The following is a 6,928-nucleotide window of genomic DNA, read 5'->3' as shown; positions in this document are numbered from 1 at the left end:
ATCTTGGTTGAGTGAAAGTTGGATATAAAGGGATGTGGGAATATGTGTCATGTGTGTGTGTGTGTGTCGTGTGTGAGTGTGTGTGTGTCATGTGTGTGTTGTGTTTGTGTAGAGTGTATTTGATGGCTAAATATTATGGTACGATAGACATGATTTTTATTGATTAGTAATGATAAGATAAATCATTGGGAAGAGGGAAAAACATCGAGACATGCATAAGTAAGAGTGGTGTTGAACCTAATTTGTGATATGTGTGCCTATGTGATTAAAAAGGTGAAACCTCAGTTGCGAAGCCGGATAACAAAGGAAAGAACATACTTGAAACCTAAGCAGTCGAGGTGGGCTTTATTCTTAAACTCTTTTACTTCTTGCAAAAATATCTATTGGTGTTATAAGGGTGGTTTAACTGTTATGCCATGCTTATGTTTGTTTTGTTGTGATATTGTGCGCCTGATGCCTAGTTTGTGAGTTCACTCCATTGGGCTAGGGCTGTGGATATGTTATACGAATTCGGGTTTGAGTACGGGCCGCAAACCCTACCAGGCTGTGTACACGAGGGGATCGGGAGCCGTCCTTGCTAGTCGGCCGAACTCGTGGGCGAAAAGTGTGGCCACACTTTCGTCGCACTATGGAAAGATTGTGATTTATGAATTGATGAGAAAATGGGGAGTTGTTTGATTGGCCAATCTATCTTAAATATTTTTGTGATACTCGTGAAATTCTCTTTAAACTGCTTAAAACTCGAGTTCACTTGGTAAGGGTGGCATAACTTATAAAATGTTTTGGCAACGAGTTCACTGAGTATTTCAAAATACTCAGCCCTGCATGTGTTTTCCTTATGTGCAGGTTGAACGATGACGAGCGGTGGCGGGTGTTGAGCATGATAATTAATTAAGATGGATATTTGAAACTTCAAGCGTAGTTGTGTCTTCATACATAGCTATTCTTTCTCTTGGTCGTTTTTCGCTGAGTTTTGATACACTTATGTTATTTCGAATATTTCGCACTCTCCTTTCGAGTTAGAGGCTTTAGACTATCTTGTGGTTTTTATCTTGGAAAACTATGCCATACTCTTGACATTGTTGAACGTCATTTATTACACCTTCGTTTTTCTTATTCGAGTTTCGAGGTTAAGTTATTGCTTTAAACACTCTGATAGTTTCTTTCTAATCTTTTGGTCAACACTCTTTAATTGAAACCCTAGCCTTCGTTCATTTCTTTGAGTCCGTTTTGGTAGCAGTCGCCGCATTTATTGTACCCTAGGAGGGCGGGCTGTTACATAGACTGTTAGACACACCTATATGCATATATCAATGGGTTCAATATGTACATTTTAGTGTTTCCAGAATAATGTTTTCAATATACATACATTTTCTCTGTAAAAATCTGTAACTTTGAAAAAGTTTAATTTATATCTTCTTGATAAAATATGGTTATAGAATGATGAGTCGGGTTTGCAAATAAGCATTGTATACCATATTAGAAATGAGTCACTCACCCCTTAAAAGGCCTCATAAGGGGGAGGGTTATCCACACTTATATAGAGAAGCTAGGATCATCACCAAGCCAATGTGGGACAAAGATTTGGAGAATTTAACATTCCTCGTATAGTCGAGGCGCTTTTGCTTTGTCGAATATCGTGAAAAATTGAACAACCACTACAATTGTGAGACGCCGATGAACTGACTCATCGGATCATGTCTTGGTTATGTTAACCCTACATTTAACTATACAATCTCAATTCTTACCAATTAATATGTGAGTAGACATATATCCATGCAATAGCTCATTTCAAAAATTTTGAGCCGTACGTGTAACCAATTAAAACTTTGAGCAATTCTTGCAGGATGCAGGTTCATGTTTCTTCACGTGGGAAAAAGGATATCTTGTCTGACTTTTGTGCCCATTGTTTTGAATAATAATAATAATAATAATAATAATAATAATAATAATAATAATAATAATAATAATAATAATAATAATAATAATAATAATAATAATAATAATAATAATAATAATAGAATTTCTCCTAGACATAACAGTTTTCTGAGCTAGTAATAATACTAATGAAACAAAATATATATCCAGTTTAGTAGTAAACTACATATATCTACAGTTAGTTTTTCCTACCTTCTTAAAAGCTAAGATCATTTTAAAAGTTCCATCCCTTCCTGCGACATAAATCTTTGAAATTTTCATTATTCCAATTGTCGATATGTGTTCTCCACTTTCTACATCTTCAGATTGATGTGCTTCATGGAAAAAGTCATGCAAGTAGGAAAATTTTGACGCCGTAGGTTACATTTACGATCCAAATTATAGTGAACTTTCCGTAGTATGTATTCATTCTTAATATACACATGTTGTAGGATCATGATGATCTCCTAAAAATAAGAACTAAGAATTAATATTATCCATTAGATTTTATAATCTACTAATTGTAATCATTCATGTAGCAGAATGATTTTTAATTATTTTAATGCAAAAAGAATATAGGTATCCACTAAATTAAATATAGTTATGGTATACCTTAAAATTATAGAATAAAATTGTCAAGTAAGTATATAATACTGATATTGTATGTGACATAAGCAGATATTATACATGTGCCGTTTCTTCAATTTGGGAGATTAATTAGATTTTCTGATTGTATCTATTTCATATTCGGTTCATATGATTGAAATTCACAACATGACATTAGATGAATAATGACATGATAAGGAATCAGCCTGCCTATCTCTACAAAATTAATCGAGCTTGAGATTAATGTTTCGTACATTTTTATCGTTTATTTTTCAAAAGAATTAAAGCTCTTCACATTGAAGAGTTGTAAAGATTAGAGTATTTAAGTAAATCAGTTAAGTATGTGTAATGTACCCAATCTGTCATTCCAATCAAATAAATACTTTTGCCATGATTCAATATTTACTTATTTCACATATTGTATCTCCCTATAAAATTGTCAAAACAACCTAATGACGCTATATAAAACCTACTCCATATAATGATGTACTACTATATGTTGTGTGACACATAAACATTACAACAAAAAAACTATGTTGTGTGACACATAAACATTACAAAAAAAAAACTAGTTAAGGACGTTTTTAATGCAATTAAAGATATTAATTTGTGTTTCTAAATATACCACCAACACTTCAAAAATTGTCCTTAATGTTAGTGTCTCAATTAAAATTAGAGAATGCAAATGTAAGCGTCTAAAAAAAACAAAAGATTAAGGTAATATGTCCTTAATTTAATTAGAAACACTTTCTTTTGCCTCCTAAATTATTGTTATTTTTTTAAAAAAAATTAACGCAAATAATTGCATTCCGATTTTTGTATCCTTAAAAGTTATGTAAGTTTTTTTAAGTGAAAGTTGCTATATATGGCGTATACGGAGACATTGTGTGTGGTATAGACTGATATTATACGTGTATAAAACAGTATACATAGATATGTTGGTATTTATTGATTTTTTAAAAATGTCAAATTTTTTTTTTCTGAACACAAAAATCAAAACCGAATATCGTTAGATTTATTATAAAATTACCTTTTATTTGTCATATAAGCTCTGAAGTTATTAATTAGTCACCCTTTTTTTCTAAAGGTTTATACCATTCCACGTATTTAAGATTATGAATTTTTTTAAGGAGACTGGTTCTTTGAATCATTCCACAATCTTATCGTTCTTTGATTAAAATTATTTTCTAGATTAGACATGACTTCTCTTTTAATATATGTTTCTCCGTTTGTCGGAAAAAGAGATCAAGGTAAATTAATATTGTAGTTAAATTTAATCCATCGTAAAATAGATAATTAATCCTTCTATATCGTCAAATAATCCTACGATCTCGCCTCATACATAATGCATATATACAACTCCTACACTAGCTAGTACAATCGTTAATTGTAAGAAAAAGGTGACATATTAGTGGATGCGTTTCTTTTCGGTGTGATTTAAGAAAAATTGTGTAAAGTGAGTTAAGTAAAGGAAGAGTAAAGTATGAAATGAAATATGAATAGAGAATAAAGTAAAAGAGATTAAAATAAGTGAGAATAAATGTTTTGACGTTTACTACAACGAGAAATGACTTCACTACTATGGAACGTACCAAAATGACAAAATGACTCTACTACTATGGAACAGAGATAGTATAAGATTAAAACTGAAACACATAATACACCATATACACACTTTAGTAATTACCAAAGCATAGTCAATTTTTTGCATACATATAGTTGATGTATCATTTCATCATATACACAACACACTTTAGTAATTACCAAAGCATAGTCAATTCTTTACATGCATATATGCATTTTCATATACACACATAGTGATAGTATACTAGTTGCCTCCATCATTCTTGACCTTTCCCAGTCCAATAATCCGTACTATTCGGGTCAGGATAACCCGACCCGCTTCCTCTCGGATCATCCGCAGGGGCTCCGGCTCCGCTAGCGAAGCGCATGATGTCAGCATTGGTGGCGTCGAGCTCTCTCTGAAGGGTGAAAACCTGGCGCTGGAGAATGGTGATGGCGCCCACGCAGCCGTACACGGGGTCTTTCAGCCGAGCCTCGGCTTCGTAAGTCAGCGAGTTGACCGCGTCCTCGCGCTGGTGAGCCGGGATCTCGTTCAGCAGCTTGCTCACGTTGCTGGCGCCGAAGATTTTGTGCACGTTCACGAACTTCGTAGGCTCCTCTGGCGGGAAATATGGCGCGAAGATGCACCCGGAGAGGCATCTCCGCCGCAGGAATTTGCAGCCGGCACACGGAGGGTTTGAGTAGCTGCTGCTAGGAGAAGAAGCCGCCATAACTCTACACCATAAACGGGGAACATTTTTTTTGGTCCACACATTATTTAAATAAAAATAACAACAAACATTATTATATGGTCTTATGAAGCGAACATGATTATAAATTTAAATTTATAAATAAAAAAATTCAAAAATAATAGCATCACGAAGAAATTGAAAACCAATATATTTAATAAAAAAAAGCATGATCCAAACCAATTGTAATAATAACAAATGCATGTGTAATTCAGTGAAATGTGCTAAGTTGATGTTGTATAAACTCGACCAAATTTAATTTCAAGATGATGTTTGTGTATTTATGTTGAGATTTTGTGAAGTGTTAGGTTTTTTTTGAACGAAGTCTTTATAAAAAGTAGAATTTGACAGCTTGAATTTTTTATGAAATAAAATTATTTTTTAATTATTTTTTAGAGGAAAAAAAGAAAGTAATAATTCCCCAGCCGCCATACTTTCTTCTATTGGAAAAATAGTAGTGACTGATGAATGCAGTATTTGTTTATGATGCGATCAAATTGTGTGTACATGGCTAAAATATTCAGAATATAAATATTTATTGATCGGTTAATTACTATACTTTCTTCCGTTGATTAAGTACATAATTTAACAATACGATTGAAGTAGGATGCGTCTGGCTATAATATATAAGCCCCATATATGTGAATTTTCTTTTAATTATAATTACCAGGAATAATACAGAGAAATAGTTTAGAGCTTTCTGATCAGCATATAAAAAACACTTCAGAAAGGAAAATTTTCAACAAATTTGTATTTGAGAATCTGAAAACTGCAACGAAAGAAAACGTTTTCAAATATATAAAAACTCATCCACGATTCTAATCAGTCTTTGTAATTTAACTTTAATTCTAGTGAAAAAAGTTATTAAGAAAATTATCCAAATGGGATAAACATAAATTGTGTGCATAGGAATTTTCAATGATTTCATCTCATATTTTTCCTAAAATTCCAAAGAAAAATCGAATGATGAGGATTAAGATATCAAACTAAATCTAACCACCAAAATAGAAAGAAATAAATGGATCTAAAAGTAAATTTGAAATTAATTAAGATTAAGCTAGAACCTGCCGGCTGGCTGGTATACACCTCCTTAGTTGGATCTCTCTCTCTTCTGATCTTGAAAAACCTATTCTTTTTTGTGAAAACAGCAGCTAGTTTATGTAGATCTTCGATCACCGAGCTGATATTTCAAATGAATATTCATTCCTAATTAATGTCTCAAATGCAAACTGTGTGCGTGTGCGTTTATGTGAAGGTGAAGAGAAAATATTACAAAGTGGGAAAACCCTAAAGGCGAATTGGAGACATATGGTTAAATATTTAAATATATGTATACCAATTATCTAAAGCTGAGGATCGTGTACATACATATATACATACAGAGAGTGTAAGGTATGAAGGAATCGATGCAAAAGCAAAAGCTTCAAATATTAATAGTAATTAAACAACATAATGTTGAGGCTGACTCAATTCTCTTAATTAATAAATTAAGCCAATGAATAGCTAAATGAATGGGGACAAATTTATAAAAAAATTTAAAAAAACGGTCGGTGAGTGTGAGATTGTTTAACAAATTTTTGAATCTGAATGGTTATAAAGTAGTAATAATTTTTTTGTATAAAAGTATTCTTGCCATAAAAATAAATTGTGTATACAAAGACTGAAAATAGTTTTATGTTCTCACAATATTAATTTAGAGGGTTTCATTATAACTCGCCCATTATTAACTAGACATTGAAAAGTTAATTAATCACGAGATGTTGTGATGAATTCACCTGATGCAAACTTTTTTTTTACTTGGATCTTACATATTGTTAGTAGTATATCTTTTAACTAGCTAGCTTATTTCATTACAAATTGTGAACAGAGATAATATATGATAATTATTCGTAATTTAAAATAATGTTTTGGAATGTATATGCATATTTTCAGATTTAATATTATTTTAAAATAATTCTTTTATTTGAGAGAAAAATGGATTATAGTATATGTTCTTTCTAACTATTTATTTGTCCTTATTAATTTATTTAATATAGTAACATTAAATATAACTATAGTGCATATAGCTCTCTCTATTTCAATTCTGTTTCAAC

At 31.8% G+C, this 6,928-nt stretch overlaps 1 pseudogene across 1 annotated transcript; it reads right to left on the bottom strand.

Moving 5' to 3' along the window:
• Nucleotides 1-4,163: 4,163 nt before the first annotated feature.
• On the bottom strand, nucleotides 4,164-6,207 carry LOC125193391 (LOB domain-containing protein 25 pseudogene; annotated as a pseudogene). Its single transcript, XR_016137751.1, has 2 exons — nucleotides 5,900-6,207; nucleotides 4,164-4,821 (listed from the first exon to the last, which is right to left on the bottom strand). The product of XR_016137751.1 is annotated as an LOB domain-containing protein 25 pseudogene (transcript).
• Between the last annotated feature and the right edge of the window lie 721 nt (nucleotides 6,208-6,928).

The sequence above is a fragment of the Salvia hispanica genome, chromosome 4 (assembly GCF_029641045.1).
Source record: "Salvia hispanica isolate PSC_SH4W2 chromosome 4, Shi_PSC_v1, whole genome shotgun sequence".
In the NCBI taxonomy this organism is placed as follows: Eukaryota; Viridiplantae; Streptophyta; class Magnoliopsida; order Lamiales; family Lamiaceae; genus Salvia; species Salvia hispanica.
The sequence above is the reverse complement of the archived record's forward strand: the minus strand, read 5'-3'. Positions and strand labels throughout refer to the sequence as shown.